Here is a 21,954-nt window from a genome sequence, read left to right as displayed (position 1 = left end):
CATATTTTTTGACATACCTCGTATAAAATTGACAAAATTTAATATCTTATAATTTTGCCTTAGTTGTCAGACTATGCAAAACGTTTTATAAAGAATAACTTTTTTCGTAAAATTAATAATAACGGAGGTATCAGAAATAAAAATGATGTTGGGTGTCCGTGATTTGGGGAAAATTTTCAAATTTTTTTTTTTCAATTAGAAGAGTGTAAGTGCAGATTATAACATAATTTTTAATTACAAACAACTTTTCTCAATGACAATTTTTCTTCTTCTTCTTCTTCCTTCTTGCATGTAGGCTTTAAAGCCTGTTTCTTCTTCAATATTATCCTCCTAAATTGTTTAGGTTATCGCACCACCTTTTTCTTGGTCTGCCAATACTTCTTCGTCCATTTGGTGACTTATCTCGTGCTATTCGTACTATCCTATCCTCTGCCATTCTACTAATGTGTTCGTTCCACTCCTGTTTCCGTTTTGTCACCCATTCATTTACGTCTTCTATATTGCATGATCTTCTTATGTTTTCGCTCCTCTCCCTATCCAACAGACTTTTCCCTGGTATTCGTCGGAGTATTTTCATCTCTGTTGTTTCTAGTAGTCGTCTCGTTTTAGATGTGTCAGGCCTTGTCTCCGCCGTGTATGTTAATATAGGTCTAATTGCTGCTTTATAGATTCTTGCTTTTGTGTCTTGTCTTAAGTGTTTGTTCTTCCAGATTGTGTCATTAAGAGATCCCGCCGCTTTACTTGCTTTTAAGCTTTGTTGTCGTACTTCCTCTTCAACATCTCCGTAACTGGTTATATCAATTCCCAGATATCTAAACCTTGCTTCCTGCTTTATTATTTTCCCATCAATTTCGATTTTACATCGTAGTGGGTATTTAGATGTTGTCATACATTTGGTTTTTTCTGCTGATATTATCATATTGTATTTCTTGGCTGTTGTATTAAAGATGTGTGTTAATCTTTGGAGATCGTCTTCTGTCTCGGCGATTAATGCGGCGTCGTCTGCATAACACAATACTTTGATTTCTTTATTCCCCTTTCTGTAACCACGACCTTTACGTACTGCTTCTTTTATTTCGTCCATTATTATATTAAAGAGCAGTGGGCTTAATGAGTCACCTTGCCTGACTCCACTTTGTACTGGTATAAACTGCGTTAGTTTTCCATTTATCTTTGCCTGCATTCGATTATGAAAGTAGATGTTTTCGATGGTTTGTATAATATTGATTGGTATGTTTCTTCCATACAGTAAATGTAAGACGTCTTCGACTTGGATGCGATCGAAAGCCTTTGTCAGGTCTATAAAACATAGATATGCTGGTTTATTGTACTCAATGGCCTTTTCTGTGATTTGTCTCAGTACAAATACGGCGTCTACGCAGGATCTTCCGGATCTGAATCCTTGTTGTTCATCTGATAAAGTTGTTAGTTTATTGATTTTGTTGGTTAGAACTTTTGTGGTTAGCTTAAGTGCGGTGTTTAGTAGATTTATACCTCTATAATTGTTGGGGTCTTCTTTGTCTCCTTTTTTTAACATTGGTATCATTATGCTGTTTCTCCATGCGTCTGGTATCTTGCAGTGCAATATTAGTTTTTGTATAAGTTTTGTCATCTCTAGGGTTATACTTTCTCCTCCGTATTTTAGAAGCTCGTTGGTTATTCCGTCTGGTCCTGGTGACTTCCTATTTTTGAGTGAATTTATGGCTACCCCTACTTCCTGAAAACTGATTTCAATTTCGTGTCTTAATTCAGGTAGGTTATTATTTTGATTATGATTTTCCTTTCCTTTAAACAGTTCCGTCAAGTATCTTTCCCATTCGTTTGCTGGTATGTTATTGTATTCCTTCAATTCTGCCATTTCTTTCCGTTGGTTTCTTATGAATCTCCATATTTGTTTTTGTGTTCCGTAGAAGTCGCTTTCCATCCTTTTTGTAAACTGTTCCCAGTGTTCATTTTTTGTTCTTCGTACCAATTGCTTTGTTTCATTTCGTATTCTTCTATAGGTGTCTCTGGATTCTGGAGTGTTTGATGTTTTATACTTCATGTAGGCGTCTCTCTTCTCTTTACATTTGTCTTTTATTTCTTTTCTGAACCATGGTGTATTGTTGTTGTTTCTTTTGTTCAGTATGACTTTGCGTTTTCCTAGAGCTTCTGTTGCTGCCTCTTCAATATTGTTTTTAATTTTCTCCCAGCTCGCGTTTATATCTTCGATGTCGTCTATCTGCTTCAGCTGTATCTTCTGTGCTAGCCTCCTTTGGTACATTTCTTTGGTAGAATCGTTCCACAGTGATTCTACATTGAATTTTTCCTCGGTGATTTCCTGTGGAAAATGTTTTGGTGTTAGTTTCATTCTTATTTTTGCTAGGACTAATTTGTGTTCACTCCCTGCGTCTGCCGAGTTTAAAGTTCGAATATCTAGAATCTGCTCTGGGTGGATTTTTCTATTAGTGACTATAAAGTCAATCATAGATTTGTGCCCCCTGGAGTTTTCAAACGTATATTTATACTGAAGCTTATGGTCGAAAAATGTATTATTGATTCGCAGTTCGTTAAAAGCACAGAGATTAGCCATGAGTTCTCCATTTGAGTTGACATGGTTTTCATTGAATCTTTGTTTTACTCCTGGAACTATTTCATTTCCGATTCGTGCATTAAAATCCCCCATAAGAATTAAGTGTTCTTCATGAGGTATATCGTCCAGGATGGTTTGCAACTGTTCGTAGAATGCCTCTCGTTCCTTCTTAGGTTTGCAGTCCTCGGGGCTATAGATAGATATAACATTTAATTTTTGGTAGTCCATTGTGATGTTCATATGTATTATTCTTTCGGAGACGTAACGGCAGTTACTTATGTTGTCTTTAAATTTTTTATGGACAAGTATACCTACGCCTGCTCGTGCTCGTTCTTCTTTCTTCACTCCACTATATGCTAAAATATATTGGTTATAGTCTCTTTGACCTTTACCTTTCTTCTTGGTTTCTTGGATTGCACAAATGTCTATGTTTTTGTTTATCAGTTCTTCGATTATCTCTTGGTCTTTGTTGTTGAACGAAGTTATGTTCCATGTTGCTAATCTGATTGTTGGCTTCCTTTTCCTTCTCGTTTTCCTTTTCTTTGCGTGGTTCGTCATATTAGGTTCCGTCGAGTTCCGAGGCTTTATATCGGTTCTTTGAGCCTTGTTTTCTTTTATAATGGGTAGGATGCTAACCTGGCCCATCAACCCTCCTCTTTTTTCCGGGCTTGGGACCGGCTGCGAGTGTGAACGTGACTTCTGAGCTACTCAATCCACTCAGTCTTCGCGCTCACAACCCACAATTTTTGATATTGTGAAATATAAAGGCACTTTACTCTTGAGCGAAATTCATGTTTTTTACATATCTCGTATACTGTTGATAAAATTTGATATCTAATGATTGCGTCTTAGGTTTTAGACTATGCAGAGGACTTTATAAAGAATAACTTTTTGCGTAAAATTGATATTAAAAAAGTTTCCCATATGGTTCCCAGTTACGCAGACACGTATATGTATAATTGGTCGACAATTACAATAAAGTCCTTTTCATGAGCATTTTTCAGTGCGTCACAAATTATAGAAAAAAGGTAAGTCCGTGATAGTACACATTTATGACATTTTTTATTCTAACATGACATTTTAGTTAAATCTGACAGTTGTCACATTTTATTTGCAATTTGGCATAAAAACAAATTAATTGTGTTTATTGCATTTAAAAATAGTATTTTCTTTGATTTGTATACTTAGTCTTATAAATTGTACAGATTATATTCATAGATATATTATATAATTCGTAAATATTTTTTTTCGATTATAACGCCATCTATCGACATCTAGAATAACTAGAATAAATGTTATAAATGTCTGTAATCACAGACGTGCCATTTTTTCTGTCACATACAATTTAATGCGTTAGAAAGAAATCGAAAAACTGTGACGCACTGAAAAATGCTCACGAAAAGGACTCTACTCTAAATAGGTAACCAATCCATGATGCGAATAAAGATAATTTTAAACAAAAGTAATCTATTGTGACAATAACTTTCACAATTTTAACGGATAAAACGACGGAAATTTGTCAACGACGTTAATTATATAAATATTTTATGTCATTGGTATATTCGGACATTGTATAGTGAAATTGTATTTTATATCATCTATTTATTTATTTTTTCCTTAAAATATTTTAAATATTAATATTCTGGCAAATATTTATATAAATATTCATATTTATATAAACATAAATAGAAATATTCTAACTGTCAGATTTAACTAAAATGGCATTCCTCGATTCGCGACATTCTTAAAATCTCATAAATATGACGTCAAAATTAATGACACACTGAAAAAAGGTTTGGGATCAGCTTTCCTTGTGGTTACTAAACAAGACGTTAGCCCTATACACCTAATTGTCAACAATGAGCCTATTCATAGGCGTAACCAGGATAATCCTAAGGGGGGTTACAACTACTGGAAAGGGGGGGGGTTACAGCTACTGGAAGGTCTCTGAGGGGTATGGTGTTAAGCGTATAGAGCTCAAAGTACATCCCAATGGGGGGGGGGGTTATAACCCTCAAGACCCCCTGGTTACGCCTATGAGCCTATTACAAAAGTTAATCATTTCAAACACCTAGGATGTTGAATAAACGAGAACTAAATCCTAATGAAGAAATTAAAAGTCGTATAGAAATTGCAAGAGGAGCATTTTTGAAATTTAGATAATATCAATTCTCAGCTGAACTAAGAATCAAGTTCCTAAAATGTTATGTGTATTTGGGTATTTTAAATACCTGTATTACTATATGGATGTGAAAGCTGGATCATGAAGGTTAATTTGATGAACAAATTAGCAAATTAGAAGCCTTCGAGATGTGGTCATATCGTAAAATGCTTACAATCTCATGGATTCAACGCATTTTAAACATAGAAGTCCTAAACATAATAGGTCAAGGCGAAGGTGACGACGAAGATGATCAAAGAAAGGGAAAAATTGAATATCTGGGGCATATAATCAGAGGTAACAAATACTGGATACGGCAGTAAAGACTCAACGAAAAGATCGAGAGAAAATAGGAACTGTATTTTCACAGTAAGTCGGGAATAGCTCAAGGAACAAAGTCTACCTTATGCCGATGTGCGCTTTTATCTTGGGGGTGGTTCCCACCCCTTCTCGGGGGTGAAAAATGTTTTGGTTAAAATAGCCACGGAAGAGGCTAGAAAAATTAATTTTAAGCAAAAACTGTTCTATAATTATTTTTTGAAAACTCAATACTTTTTGGGTTATTCGTGGTTGAAAATTGGCCATTTTCATTGAAAAATGACACCTTTTCGGACGGATTTTTGCGACTACCTTAAAAACTATGCATCTAACAAAAAAACTATATAACTTTTTTCTGTAGGTTATAAAAAAAACAAAGAGATTCGTTCCTTCATAAATCTTCTAGTTAAAATACAAAGAGGGATATGGTAGGTACAGTGGCGGCGCCTGGTGTAAAATATTGGGGGTGCACACATATTGTTAACATATAAAAAGACCTTGAGACCCAATTTCCGTAGGTAAAATTTTTTGAGTGTCTTCAAATTGTAAAAATCAAAGGACCTTATTAAAAATTACAATAAATAATGTATTTTATTGACTTAAAATTATAATTTAGTGTTTAAATGTTACAAGCAAGTTTTGTAACGAAAGTCAGTCGCCTGTTATTTTTTAGATAAATTATTCACGAACAAATTCAGTAAAATTTGAAATTTCTTGAATCATTTTTTTTTAATTGAAAACATTACGAGTGCAGTTAATCGATCCTGGCCCATAGCTATTCTAAGGAAAGTTTTGATACGTTTCAATGCAGAGAGACATCGTTCTGTTTCTGCAGTTGTCACTGGCATCGTAACAAGTATATAATTGGAGAATTCAAATTATTTCAGAAAAATCGTCTTATAAATTATTTTCAATCAAAAATTTAGTTAAGTGGACTGCGCCGGATAGTTAAAATCGTATCTTCTATTTTATTCATTATGCTTCCTATTCTCCAAATATGTGCTTCACACCTACACAATTTGTAAGTTTTTACACAAATCTCCATTTTAAATAATCATTTATAATCCCGACGTTTGCACTTTGGTACATTCTTAATTAACAAATTTGGTTTCGGCATTTTTAATTTTTCTTCTAAATATAATGAAGAAAATTTAATTGATTTTAAATATTCCACGCTAACATTTACATCCACAAATCCTTCCATTCTTAATATTGTTCCGAAATTCAAACTTTACGAAAACAAAATTTAAACGTACGTGTGCCGTGCACGTTGAAAACACCATAAGATCACATCCAACTTGTGATCTTGTGGCCATCTAGCGGGTAGCGGTGTGGGTGGTGAGTTGTATTTTGCCGTATGAAAAGTCATTGGGATAGGAACCACCGTAAGAGCGGTGAACGCGGGGTTCTGTCTAAGGTCTCGCATCCGTGAAGTTTCTCATTTGAAATAGAATAAAAATAATTAAATGTTACCTACTAGATACTCATAAACTCCTTGGAGCTGTTATTTCGAATTTCAATTACTGTATAGTTAGATTAAAATGTTATTTATAGAATCATAAATTTTACATATATGAATGTTGGTGTCAAAATTATTTTGGGGGTTCACGTGCACATGTGCACTTATGGAGAAACCGCCACTGGGTAGGTAAGAAGAGTTTGTTTTTTTTTGCTGCATGCTCAAATCGGTGTATTCAACTTGAAATAACAGAAAAACTGTCGATTTTAGGTGTATAATGATACTAATAAACTAATAACTTCTGTAGTGCTTGAAAAGACCTTTAAAATGAGTAATACTAAATGTCGATTACATTCAAACTAAGCGAGATATTCTGCAAAAAATTGATGACTAATGTATTTTAAGAAGAAATGAGAACTATATTTAACCCCTCATCCGTCAGAATTTAAATATATCGTTTTTCTTCTACAATACTTTTTATTATAGTGTTATTTCTATGTTCAAAAAGTTGGAATGGATTAAAATGAATGGTTTTTGAAAAAAATAAGATCAAATTATAGAGCGCATTTTTAAATTTTCTAAAAATCTTCCTTTTTCTCCATGTAACTCGAAAAAGATAAGAGATACGAAAAAAAGATACCACACAACAATGTAGGAATTTTTCAGATACAAATTTCCTTTTTATTTTTCATTACTGTATCTCTTATTATTTTCAAGTTACATGGAAAAAAGGAAGATTTTTAAGAAAATTTTAAAATGCTCTCTATAATTTGATCTTTTTTTCAAAAACCATTCATTTTAAACCCGTCCAACTTTTTGAACATAGAAATAACACTATAATAAAAGGTATTGTGGAAAGAAAACGATGCATTTACATTTTGGTGGATGGGGGTTAAAATTACTTCTCATTTTCTTCTTAAAATACATTAGTTATCAATTTAATTTGCAGCATATCTCGCTTAGTTTTAATGTAGCTCATTTTAAAGGTCTTTTCAAGCACTATAAAAGGTATTAGTAGCATTATACACCTAAAATCGACCGTTTCTCTGTTATTTCAAGTTGAATACACCAATTTGAGAATGTACCAAAAAACAAACTATTTTCACCTACCATATCTCTTTTTGTATTATAACTAGAAGATTTATGAAGGCAAGTGTCTCTTTGTTTTTTCTATAACCTACAAAAATGTTTAATATAGTTTTTTTAGTTAGATGCATAGTTTTTAAGGTATCCGCAAAAAACCGTTCGATATTGTTTCAATGAAAATGGCCAATTTTCAACCACGAATATCTCAAAAAGTATTGAGTTTAAAAAAAAAATTATGGAACAGTGTTGGCTTAGAATTAGGTTCTCAAGCGAATTCCGTGGTAATTTTAACCAAAAAATCATTTGCATTTGCCCCCCCCCCCCCCCATGACCCTGAAAATGGCCGAAATTTACAAAAAATACATCAATTTTCATCATTACATCATATAATATTATAATGTATTGTATATGTTATAGTCAAAGCCCGAATTTCAGGCACTCCTAGGTTTGACTAGGCAATCCTCAGGTCTGACTGACGGTCTTAGTCAAAGCCCGAAATAAATTATAGTTTCGGCCTTTGACTAGTCAAACCTAGGAGAGACTAAGTTGGTCAGGCAAAGGTCGAAATTTAATTTTATGAAATCGGGGTTTGACTAGTCAAACCCCGATCAGCTATTAAAATGTCGTAATTTGTTAGATTAGGTTTAATAGAACGTCATTTTTTAATTTTAATGTTTATTATTTTTATATTGCCGTAATTAAAATAAAAAAAATTATGGCATTTAGAGTTGCACAATACGTTAGACCTTTTACGCTTACTAATTTGAAAGAGCATTTCTTATTGCAGTAGCATTTTATAAATCCTTGTCCTCCAAATTTAGAATATTTTGTACTAATTTCTCTTAGAGACAGAGACAGCTTAACGTCTGGAACATCTTAGAAAGTAGGAAATTTCTCTTTGCATTCTCTTATTTGATTTCTTGAAAAAAGTATGTTTATTGTTCCGTATTTCGTACCAACTCTATATAAACCGTCAATTGTTTTATCTTGTATGCTACTCAAAATATTTCGAGCATCCTCTTTGGCTCTATCAAAACTGGGGATAGGTATTGTAACAGTTTTTCCGATCGAAATTGGAGGGCATTTTTTTTCACTTAATTGTTTCATAGCATTAGCCTGGGCATGAAGACCTTCAATCGCTTTTCCTTTATCTATTTTAATCTTTTCTGTCTGTGCACAACGCATGCTCGAACGCGTGCCAAGGAGATGCTCAAAATATTTTGAGTATCATACAAGATAAAACAATAATTGACGGTTTATATAGAGTTGGTACGAAATATGGAACAATAAACACACTTTTTTCAAGAAATCAAATAAGAGAATGCAAAAAGAATTTTCCTAATTTCGAATACGTTCCAGACGTTAAGAGGAAACAGTAGCGATCAACAGGTAGCCAAAACGCGTTCCAAGATTGCGGCTGTAATTTTGAATATTTTTTCGAGATATTTGGCACACGTATTCGCAATATAATAAAGAATGGCGGTACAGAGCCCAATTTGAAAAATATATTAATATGTGGAAATTACTCTGTAATTAAATACAATATTAAAAAAACGAGCCTGTACCGCCATTAAGAAGAACAAAAAAATACACTTTCTTCAAATAAACTTTTTTATCCGATGCCTAGATTTTGTGTCATTTTGGAACTACTAAAATTTTTTATTTCATTAGTAGTTCCAAAATGACACAAAATCTAGGCATCGGATAAAAAAGTTTATTTAAAGAAAGTGTATTTTTTTGTTCTGCTTAATGGCGGTACAGGCTCTTTTTTTAATATTGTATTTAATTACAGAGTAATTTCCACATATTAATATATTTTTCAAATTGGGCTCTGTACCGCCATTCTTTATTATATTACGAATATGTGTGCCAAATATCTCGAAAAAATATTCAAAATTACAGCCGCAATCTTGGAACGCGTTTTGGCTACCTGTTGATCGCTACTGTATCACCTTAAGCTGTCTCTAAGAGAAATAAGTACAAAAGACTCTAAATTTCGAGGTCAAGGATTTATAAAATACCACTGCAATAAGAAGTGCTCTTCAAAACCATGTAAGTGTAAAAGGTCTAACATATTGTGCAACTCTAAATGCCATAATGCCTTAACATGCGAGAATAAACACTATTTTTTTATTTTAATTACGACAATATAAAAATAATAAACATTACAATTAAAAAATGACGTTCTGTTAAACCTAATCTAACAAATTACGACATTTTAATAGCTGATCGGGGTTTGACTAGTCAAACCCCGATTTCATAAAATTAAATTTCGACCTTTGCCTGACCAACGTAGTCTCTCCTAGGTTTGACTAGTCAAAGGCCGAAACTGTAATTTATTTCGGGCTTTGACTAAGACCGTCAGTCAGACCTGAGGATTGCCTAGTCAAACCTAGGAGTGCCTGAAATTCGGGCTTTGACTATAACATATATACATATATACACATATAATGCTTGCCCCCCAATCACAATTTCAAATGACGCCCGTGAGACCGGTGGTCATGTATGGGTTTGAGACGTGGTTTCTGACCAAAGCAATTGAAAGTAAACTTAGATGTTTTAAGAGAAAATACCGAATGAGAACAAATTCTAAGGTCAAGTAGATGTATAGGGGCGAGCGACATAGTCAAAGAAATTAAATCTCAACGTCTAAGATGGGCTGGCCATGTCCATAGACTCACTAAGAACCGCCTCACCAAGTTAATCTGGGAGGAAGTCCCTACAGTAAGAAGGCCCTTAGGACGCCCACGAAAGCGATGGAGACAATATATGGTCAGACTTAAAAACAATGGGGCTACCTACTAACCCATCTATTATGGACGACCGTTCGACATGGAAGCGAGTTGAGCCGTCAGTCAAGACCCACCGCGGGTTGTAGTGCTACAAGAAGAAGAAGATGGTAAATTAAATGGCAAACTTAGTTCTGCAGTCAGGCGCGCATCCAAGGGGGGTCAATGGAGTCAATTGCCCCCTCCTTGAGACCTCACCTGGTGTCTACTGACACTGTTTTTAAGAAAGAGATTACGATTGAACATAAATAGTGAATTTTGTGTTTTGTTGATAACTGAATAACTTACACATAAATATGGCAGAATTTCTTGGAATTGAAAATTATTAAGTCTTTGGAACATAATAAATATATGAAAAAGTCCCACAATAAATCTGTTTATTGCCATCTATTCAATTCAATGCCAGAGACCAGATAAAAATAGTAATTGCCGGTGCTATGTTATGGTAATTTGATCCTTTAATAACCCGAATAAGAGCCGCTTTTAGAAGGATGTCCAAAGAGACCTAAAATTGGCATTAAGGATCCGACTACTTCGCTGCTACGTGTTCTCGGTCTTACTGTATGGTGTCGAGTCTTGGACTGTAAATAAAATCTAAATCGCCTTGAGGCTCTCGAAATGTGGTGCAATAGAAGAATTTTAAGAGTTTATTGGATGGAAAAGATTCGAAACTCCACAATACTAGAATGTCTCAGCAAGACTACTGCGATTATCGGTTATAAATAGCATCAAGAAGACATAGCTGGATTATTTCCGACATTTAATGAGAGGTCCCAAATATAGGTTGTTACAAAATATTATTCAAGTGAAAATAGCAGGCAAACGCAGTCCAGGACGAAGAAGAACTTCATGGTTGATTTAGGGTGGCAATAAATAAAATTAAGATACCTATGATGGTAACCAACGTACATGAAGAATAAGAAAATAACAGCCCATCCCAAAAAAGAATCCTGCGTACGCCAGTCACGAGAAAATTTTTATTTCATTGCCCCCACCTTGCAAGGTTGCTAGATCCGCCGTTGCCTGCAGTAAAACCATTACAGAAGGAAAGAATAATTGATAGACCGCCACAATAAATATTAAATTCTGATGTTGAATATTTTATAAAATAAAAACAGACGATTAGAAAAAGAAATCACAAAATAGAAAAGAATGAAAGTATGTATGTATATATAAAGAAATTTAAGAAAGAACACTGACAATGTGACATGGGTTTTGTAACTTATTATTCAGAGTTTTGTAATTTTATTGCTTGCTATGAAATTGTAATTTTCAAACCTTCAAGATCCGCTAGCTAAATAAATCAGTAAAATAAATAATGATTATTTTTCTAAAAAACCAAAAAATCTAAATAAATTCGATGACAAAATAACATCACAAATAAATAAAAACAATAAGATATCCCTAAATAAATTTACGAGGAACGATACTGATTTTTCAGAAAGAATAATGTTGAATGATAAACATTAAACTTGAATTATTGTTGATTGTTATCTAACGATTTTTGACAGGTAAATATCCTGCTACATTTTCCCATAAAAGTTATTTTTATACCAAATAATTAAATTACAATTACAATTTGATAAAAAATTCAAGCTTACCTCTTGTTCACATTTTCATACACTTTATTATTATGCTGCACTGTGTGTACTCTGTACTGTTGCTGCTGCCTCCGATTTCTGATTTCTCATTTCTGGCTCTGACTAGCATAGCATGAGGAATGACGGCTCGACGGCTGCGTAAACGGCGCGCGGTGACTAAATTGACTGATAAAAAAATAATAATCCCAGGAAAATGATTTCAAAAAGTTGCGCAATATATCCTATGATTGCAGAACATTGTTTTAAATTTGGATTTAAAATAAAAAATAATTCTGATTTTGTTCTTAATAAAAATCACATAAAAGTTTGATTACTTTAGTATTAATTTGACGAAATACATAATACATTTATAAACCAGGAAACAAAGGCGAAAAAACACTTGAAAAATCGAAAAATTACTGCTTGCTATTTTTCAACTGAAATGTCTGGGTGAAGTCAATAGGGCTTTTCATCGATTGTCATTTGTTTCGACCTTCTGTCATGTGTCACATAATATTCATACATCTACGTCATACGTCTTTGGTTGAGCGTCGCTGGTATCGCCAACTAGCGGATTACGCGTGCAACTTTTGCCGGAAATTTAATGAGAAAATTGTTGCGAATAATAGCAAACAATTGTTTCAAATCTATTATTTAATTCTTATCGTGTAATATTTACAATGTAAAAAAGTAATTAGATTATTTTTTTAAGATTTTGCTATTATTTTGACCACATTTTGACGTATTGACTGGCGAATATTAGTTTCCTTTTTAATAGGTATTTAAAACGAAGTATATTTAAGGTAAAAATATATGCCACAGCTTTGGCCAACTAATATTTTTTCCTATTAATGTTTTTAATTATTTCAATGTTTTAAATTAATCACTTTGACATTTATGCCAAATTTCCAGTAAACGTTCATTGACTTGTCACTACTGGCGCTAACGAACTTTTAAATATCCCCTCTACCTACGAGCTCACAGTGGATACCAATAACGTATGCCGTAGATATATTAATATTACGTGACACATGACAGAAGCTCGAAACAAATGACTGTGAATGAAAAGCCCTATTGGCTGTGAGTTTCGACGGTAGCGCTCTCTCGCGGTTTGAAACTTGTACTTTTCTGATAAAATTGGTGTATGTAAAATATACAAAACGAGAAAAATAGATATTTATCTAGAAAAAACACAAATTATGAACTGAAATATTATTGTAACCTGATTACTGAACGAATGCACAGAATTAATAGTAAAAGTAATTATGTTTTTTTACATTATTCATTATAATTTTAATATTTAATATATAAATTCGTGCGACTGGATGACTGCTTACGCAAGAGACCATTGAGAAAAAGAAGAAGTTTATCTGAAATTTACAGGTTACCTCTGTTTTTATTGGCTGTGAGTTTCGTCGGTAGCGCTCTCTCGCGGTTTGAAACTTATACTTTTCTGATAAAATTGTTCAAATGCAATACACAAAACTGCCACTAACAGCGCTGGCGAAAACTGTCCAATTCCCTCTACTCATCGGCTCACAGCGAATAGACAAGACTTACCATCTCGTGAGTGTCAATAGGGCTTTTCATCGATTGTCATTTGTTTCGAGCTTCTGTCATAATATGTTGTATAATCTGTGTATAATATTAATATACACGGATTCCGGATTATACGGCATATGACAGAAGCTCGAAACAAATGACTGCGCATGAAAAGCCCTATAGTTTTAGTGCGTCATGGTTTTTTATTGACATTTACGCAAAAAGCGACTTTTTTCACGCATTTCAATATTGTAAAAAAACTAAGCATTGTAGATGAAAACTTTCAACAGATGACTTTCTTGAAAATATTTTGTTTTTAAAATGAGAGTTTCTAAAGAAAAATTGTTTATACACAACAAATTTATTGCGAATTAAACTCGAAAGTAAACATTTTTTTTACTTTCTGTTTTACCTACTTTCTTTTTTACTTTCTGTGTTTATAATTATTATCTAGATAAAATAAACAATAAAAATATTTAAAACACATTACGAGTTTTTATGTATACAGTGTGTCAATTTAAAAAGTTGCCACCCCCTATAATTTGGTCCATATAGAAAATCTAAAAATATGCAAAAACACGTCAAATTTATTTGTGAGGGGGACATTTTGTAGATCAGTTTTCAACTAAATTACATCAACCCTATAGCGGGGGCGGACACAACCCCCAAAATCTTTAATGGTAAGGGGGGTTGAGTGATACCTCATTTTGAAGGTAATTAAATACCCTTTTCAAAAATACCACACACCTTATATTTCTTTTTAGTACTTTTGGAAAAATCTTGGACTCAATACTCTAAAAAATTTTGAAGTTCTGAACTCTATACTTAATATCTTTACGGTTTTACTTGATTTTTCCAAAAATACTTCAAAAAAATTTTCTTAATACTTCAATACCCCAAAAAAAAATTCAATTTGGAGTTCAATACTCCAAAAAAATTTTTGGAGTTCTGAACTCGATATTTAACTATTAAAATTAATTATAAAAAAATTAAAATTTCTGAAAAGAAATATAATGTATGTGGTATATTTGAAAAGGTAATCGAACGACCTTTAAAATGAGGTATCACTCAACCCCCCTTTCCATTAAAGATTTTGGGGGTTGTGTCCGCCCCCGCTAGAGGGTTAGTGTAATTTAGTTGAAAACTGGTCTATAAAATGTCCCCCTCACAAATAAATTTGACGTGTTTTTGTATATTTTTAGATTTTCTATAGGGACCAAATTATGTAGTACACCCTATATGTAGTTCCTATAAATTGATATGATATACACATATACAGTATGGTGCAAATGTTTGGAATAAATTCGTTATTTCGTAAGCCAGTGACTTTAAGGAAAAATCCCTAAAACAAGTCGATTTTTAATTTTAAATTATGATTTTTTGACATATATACCCGATTTGACATATATGTCCCGAAAAGATTGGTCACAAATTATACCACAGATTCTGGGGTCAAAAATATGTTGATTGAACCTCACTTACCTATATACAATAGTGCACACAAAAAAGTTACAACCCTTTGAAGTTACAAAATAAAAATTGATTTTTTTCATTTTATGGGGGTTTTGTTCCTTTAAACCCCTCCAAACTTTTGTGTACGTTCCAATTAAATTATTATTGTTGCACCATTATTTAAACACAATGTTTTTAAAACTTTTTTGCCTCTTTATACTTTTTGTTAAGCCAGTGTTTATCGACATATTTTAAATATTTGTCGAATCCACCACATATTTCTATATGGGTAAGTAGGTACGATTATAGAGACCTGTTAATAATCTGAAAATTTATTTATAAATTACATTTTTATGTACATTTTAAAAAAGAAGCCACATCTCGATAAAAGGTGACTTGTCAAAAAAAGAGTAAGAGACAAAAAAGTTTTAAAACCACTGTGTTTAACTAATGCTGTTGCACAAAAACACTATTTAGTGTCTGGATTTTGTTAGTAGTCTGGATTTGGTTTTGATTAGGTAATGTGCGATAATAAGTTTTTGAAAAAATTCATATTTTAAGTTAATTTTTTTAATTTGCCGAGGAAAATTTTCAACAACAAATTGAGCTTCACTTGGATTCATTTTTGCGGGCCATTTTCCGGGAAGCATATTTATAGATGCTAGCGTGTGTAGGCACCAGGGTGTTGAAATCAGTTAGGGTTTGGAAAACAGTACATTTACAAATACTAACAGATTTTTACACCAGAGTGTTGAAACCAGCTAGATTTTTTAGTGGCTATACATGCATAAATGCTAACGGCTATATTGACATTGATTTCGAGTGGAATTGATTGATTTTGAGTGCAAATGTCTGGAATAAATTCATTATTTCGGAAGCCAGCGACTTTAAGGAAAAATCCTAAAACAAGTGGATTTTTAATTTTAAATTATGATTTTTTGACATATATATAGTATATATTTATATATATATATATATATATATATATATGTATATATATATATATATATATATATATATATATATATATATATATATATATGATTGTTAATATGTAATGACTGTTGGAATGTAATAAAAATTTATTTTTTTGGGGAATGCAGTCAATAAATTTTTGGGCTATTCAGTGAAACACTTTGAACTTATTAGTCGAATTATTATAGTAGTCCAACGACACTTTTTTGAGTGATGTCGAATTGACATACTATCAAAAAATTTTTACGTTTACATATTACTTTTAAGAAATTTTCATGTTTTTATATAAGTTGTATAATTATTAATTTGTAACCACGAGCAGTAAGTTAAGTTTTGTTTTGAGTTTTATCTAAATTTAAACATTTTTATTTGTAGATTGTCTTGATAAAGAAAATAAAATTTTCGAAAGCTCGACTAATAAGTTCAAAGTGTTTCACTGAATAGCCCAAAAATTTATTGACTGCATTCCCCAAAAAAAAAAAAAAAAAATATATATTATATATTATATATATATATACAATATATCAAGTGAGTGAGAAGAAGTCTCACTGTAATTGAGGTTATCAGTCAAGGAGAAAAAAAAAATTAAAAAACTATTTCAATCTTTTAATAGAAGACGTTTCGTGCAGTCTTCCTGCACTTCATCAGTTCTACTGATTGTGAAGTTATATATAAGATGTACACAACAATGTCATCACAATGGGTTGTGTTGTTAAAAACTTAATAGCTAAAAAATACATAAAATTTCTTAAGCTAAAAATACATAAACGCAAAAAATGTCACAAAGGTCCTTAGTGGTAAAAATCCTAAGGTTATTGAACAGTTACATAAAATTTTGTTTTGAAACATGAGGCCAGGAGAAGAAATATTCTGTTAGAGTCAAAAGAATTATTTTAAATCCATTTCTTATTCTAACCAAAAAAAGCGCACAAAAAACCTAAGCAAAAAACCAACTGTTAGGTGTCTGTCATTAAATGGATTTAAAAAAAAAAGGGGGGGGATATGAAAATCTTAACCAAATTAATGTAAATTATTGTAAACCTAGATTTTCATCCAAAAACCTCCCTGTGACACACAAAAGATAAACAGAAATAAAGATATACGATCGCCGTGACAACGGCAGCAATGTATAGTGTCACAAAAAAGCTTTCAAACGAAAACCCGGTTTACAGGTTGACGATGCACCCTGAATTATATCAATTTTTCTTTAATCGAAAAAATGCCATAGATTTATTGGTTGTTAACAGGGCCGGACTGGCTCATGAAAAAGGCGCCAACCCAAATTCTAAAAAAGGCGCCATCCTAATCTGTAAACAAAAGCGCCAGACCCCCTCCTAATCTTTTACATCAAACGTTTTCTGTAAAGTACATGCATCAATATTACTTGTGAATTTTTTTGAAGTTTAATTTTAATTTAAATCCATAAAGTAATTTACTATTTTTATTGGGAAGAGTAAGTTATATTAAGATACCGCAAAAATATAGCTTCAGTTTCCCAGTATCTCTTTTACTCCATTACGCTCTTTGGTAGGTACTCTCTGGAGACTCTAAAAAATTTTTGAAATGTGTGAGTAATTTTTCAACTGCTTTTACAGAAGAATCTTCTAATTTTAAAAATATTTAACAAAAATCTTAATGATTAGTGTTCAACAGAACCTTTTTGAATGTTTTCAGATTTTTAGAGCGCTCTAAAACTCCATACATAATATAAGAGTAAATCTCGATAAAAAAATCCGCAATTCCAGGGGAGCCAACCTTGCAAAGGAGCTCCTTACTTGGGGAAAAAAGATCTAGAGAGAAGGATGAGAGCTCCAACATAAAGCTACAGTAAGAGCAATGGAGAAACTTACCAAAGTTATAAATAATTTAGTGAAACTAATGTCCAACCATACAAACACGAAGGTCAAGGTCAAGAATGATAAGTAAAAATCTTAAGATAGTCACCGAAGACATGGAGGACACTTTCAGATAAGTTGCCCTCGGCAGCATTGAGAAACGAGATAGAATAATAGTGGCAGGCAGAATAATGACTAAGGAGACGGCACGCGTGTCCACACGTAATGACTTCGAAAGTTCTTTCCCGAAAAACTTGTGAAAGAGAGATAAAAATGATCACAACCGTCCTGAGCTCAGGTGAATGGGAAGAAAATAACTATATGCGGTCGTCAAACCAGAAAGAGGTAATAAATCTGCAGGTGATTTAGTAGTGATCATGGAATCTGGATTTTCCGGTGAGGAGAAAAGGTACCACGACCTGATAAGGGAAAAACCGGTAGTATGTGCAGGAGATACATATAGACCAAGAGAGGTGAAATACCTCCAACTTAATACTATGACCACAATTGCAAGGAAGGGTCAGGAGGAAGAGAACAGGGGAAATCGTCAGACTATTTTCATGGTTCCTGTAGAGAAATGAGTGACGAAAGTGAACGGGGATAAGAGACTACTGGCAATTCTTTCGAAATTGAGGGAAGACATGGAGACACTGGAGATCAGAGAGGCGTCTTTAAGAGTAATAGGGGGCTACAGAGGTAGCAACATCAGGAAGCTTCTGAAAGTAATCTTTATGGGTATGGAACTCCACTTCGCACGCAAATTTTCAGGGGGGGGGGCAAGCCATGAAGATGTTGCACATTATATTTTGTGTACTTTGGATAACCATATACAGTTAACAGCACCCGAAAAGCCAGGGGGGCCACGGTCCCCCCTTTTCAATGGGTATGGGCGCCCCAAGCTAATCAAGGGTAGCGCAGACATGAGAAAGGAGGGGATTAGCCTCAAAATCACTAAGAAGACTAGGGGCGGGGACCTCAACCTCGAAGTGACAGGAAAAGAACAAACCGAGCTCCTTACGAAGACTATCGTGGCCCGCACTGAAGGAAACACAGTAGAGGACGTCCAGGGCTATCAGGACCAGGTGAACATATTTAACATAGACGGAGATGTCACAAAGGAAGAAATCCTGAGGAACCTTCGGAGATATACCGGCAGGCAGAAAACTGCACTCATATATTTTAGGCCAATTGTGAGATGTAACAATCTTATAGTATAATAGAACAGCGGATATTGATACCTACGAAAAGCGCTTGAATCGTAAAAATAATTTTCGAGGGGGGCGCCCATCGCATCTAAGCTATTTGATTATTTGACACCTGATATTAGTTGACAATATTTCTAGTATAATAAAAACAGCGGAAATTAATCCTACTAAAAGGCGCCCGAATCTTAAAAATTGTCTTCGAGGACGCAGCCCGTTGCAACTAAGCTATTTATTATATGTAATAGAATCAGCGGAAATTGATACCTAAGAAAGGCGCCCAAATCGTAAAAATTGTCTTCGAGATCACCTCTCGTTGCACCCCAAGCTATTTATTTTAAAAGAAACAGCGGATATTGATACCTAAGAAAGGCGCTCGAATCGTAAAAATGGACTTCGAGGGCGCTGCGCGTCGTATCTAAGCTATTTGATTATCTGATACCTGATACAAGTTGTATTTTGTTGTACCGACTGGCTTCATTATGTAGGTTTCTGGTGCGCCCTCGGCGCTAAACGGCGAAATCAGAGGCAAGTAAAAACATTTTTTAGGGAAATGGTAGCTGCATCATCTTTGTGTAAAGGTTCAAAAAAAAATTTTTCAGCGTTTAATTTTTTATAGATTGATACTAACGAAGGCAAAAGGCGCACCGGCCCGAGGGCCGGTGGGCCGGTGGGCCAGTCCGGGCCTGGTTGTTAATAATAAAATTGAAATCCAGGAACCTAGAAATAGGTGTGGATTAGTTAAAAATTAATTACAAAAGACTGATTTACTTGCCTCATGATTGTTGGAAAAAAGTCACTAAAGCTGGAGTGTTAAGCCATGTTATCAGACAGGAGCTGGGTGGAAATGAGATTTAAAACTTTTATGTTGCTACCAAGCATTGGTGGTTTGTAGGTTGGAAACTTTTTGGATGAAGGTAAAAACAAATGAAATTAGGCCATGTATTGATCGGATTTGTGTGGAAAATAAATTTGAAATTTAACAACTGAATGAATTTAAGGATTGTTTAAAAGCAAGGAGTGATATATGATGCTAAGATTGTCAATATCAGTACGTTTGTTCATAGAGTTTTGTTCCCTTAGAATGTGGGCCATTTCTTGGAAAGATCTTTTATAGAAATTAGGTTCTGTGACTAAGGTTTTGATGTTATCAAAATCAATCTGATGATTAAGTGTGATCCAGCACACATTCCATCACACTTAATCATCAGATTGATTTTGATAACATCAAAACCTTAGTCACAGAATCTAATTTCTATAAAAGATCTTTCCAAGAAATGGCCCACATTCTAAGGGAACAAAACTCTATGAACAAACGTACTGATATTGACAATCTTAGCATCATATATCACTCCTTGCTTTTAAACAATCCTTAAATTCATTCAGTTGTTAAATTTCAAATTTATTTTCCACACAAATCCGATCAATACATGGCCTAATTTCATTTGTTTTTACCTTCATCCAAAAAGTTTCCAACCTACAAACCACCAATGCTTGGTAGCAACATAAAAGTTTTAAATCTCATTTCCACCCAGCTCCTGTCTGATAACATGGCTTAACACTCCAGCTTTAGTGACTTTTTTCCAACAATCATGAGGCAAGTAAATCAGTATTTTGTAATTAATTTTTAACTAATCCACACCTATTTCTAGGTTCCTGGATTTCAATTTTATTATTAACAACCAATAAATCTATGGCATTTTTTCGATTAAAGAAAAATTGATATAATTCAGGGTGCATCGTCAACCTGTAAACCGGGTTTTCGTTTGAAAGCTTTTTTGTGACACTATACATTGCTGCCGTTGTCACGGCGATCGTATATCTTTATTTCTGTTTATCTTTTGTGTGTCACAGGGAGGTTTTTGGATGAAAATCTAGGTTTACAATAAGTTACATTAATTTGGTTAAGATTTTCATATCCCCCCCTTTTTTTTTAAATCCATTTAATGACAGACACCTAACAGTTGGTTTTTTGCTTAGGTTTTTTGTGCGCTTTTTTTGGTTAGAATAAGAAATGGATTTAAAATAATTCTTTTGACTCTAACAGAATATTTCTTCTCCTGGCCTCATGTTTCAAAACAAAATTTTATATAACTGTTCAATAACCTTAGGATTTTTACCACTAAGGACCTTTGTGACATTTTTTGCGTTTATGTATTTTTAGCTTAAGAAATTTTATGTATTTTTTAGCTATTAAGTTTTTAACAACACAACCCATTGTGATGACATTGTTGTGTACATCTTATATGTAACTTCACAATCAGTAGAACTGATGAAGTGCAGGAAGACTGCACGAAACGTCTTCTATTAAAAGATTGAAATAGTTTTTTCATTTTTTATTTCTCCTTGACTGATAACCTCAATTACAGTGAGACTTCTTCTCACTCACTTGATATATTGTTAATATTAAACAGTCGTACTCCTTGCTATATATATATATATATATATATATATATATATATATATATATATATATATATATATATATATATATATATAATCAAACAGATGAAATAGAGAATGTGGAAAAATCCCCTTACGAACAATTATATATATATATATATATATATATATATATATATATATATATATATATATATATATATATATATATCACACTAGTGACGTCATCCATCTGAAAGTGATGTGGCAATCGATGATTTTATTAAATGAGAATAGGAGTCGTGCGCTACCTCATTTGAAAGGTTATTCAATTCTCTATTCAGTAATACAAACATTGACATAATTATGTATACAGGGTGTCATAGAAAAATTATTTTGAATTAAATTAATTGACACAAAAAAATAATATATGTAATTTATTTAATTCAAATACATTCTATTGCTGTCAAAAAATAGAAAAAAATGTTTATTTTGTAAATAAACATTGCTTTTCGCTTAAATTCAATGCTCAAACTGCCAAGAGGCAGATGGGTGACAGCTTGAAAATTGAAATTAAGCGAAAAGCAATGTTTATTTATCA

General features: G+C 33.1%; 2 protein-coding genes across 5 annotated transcripts in view; both read right to left on the bottom strand.

Annotated features, from left to right (window-relative positions):
- The window catches only part of LOC126881999 (intraflagellar transport protein 140 homolog), a 335,998-nt gene that overhangs the window by 179,311 nt on the left and 134,733 nt on the right, over positions 1 to 21,954 (bottom strand). The window lies entirely within an intron of this gene.
- The window catches only part of LOC126882004 (ankyrin-1-like), a 93,948-nt gene that overhangs the window by 5,122 nt on the left and 66,872 nt on the right, over positions 1 to 21,954 (bottom strand). The window contains exon 1 of one of the 4 annotated variants that reach the window (XM_050646774.1): positions 11,987 to 12,149. The exons of the other annotated variants lie outside the window; for them this stretch is intronic. The gene's annotated coding sequence lies outside the window, so the exon portion shown is untranslated. Of the gene's footprint in view, positions 1 to 11,986; positions 12,150 to 21,954 lie in introns of those variants that run through there. 4 annotated transcript variants of the gene reach the window in all.

This window comes from Diabrotica virgifera, chromosome 3 (genome assembly GCF_917563875.1).
Source record: "Diabrotica virgifera virgifera chromosome 3, PGI_DIABVI_V3a".
Lineage (NCBI taxonomy): Eukaryota > Metazoa > Arthropoda > Insecta > Coleoptera > Chrysomelidae > Diabrotica > Diabrotica virgifera.
The sequence above is the reverse complement of the archived record's forward strand: the minus strand, read 5'-3'. Positions and strand labels throughout refer to the sequence as shown.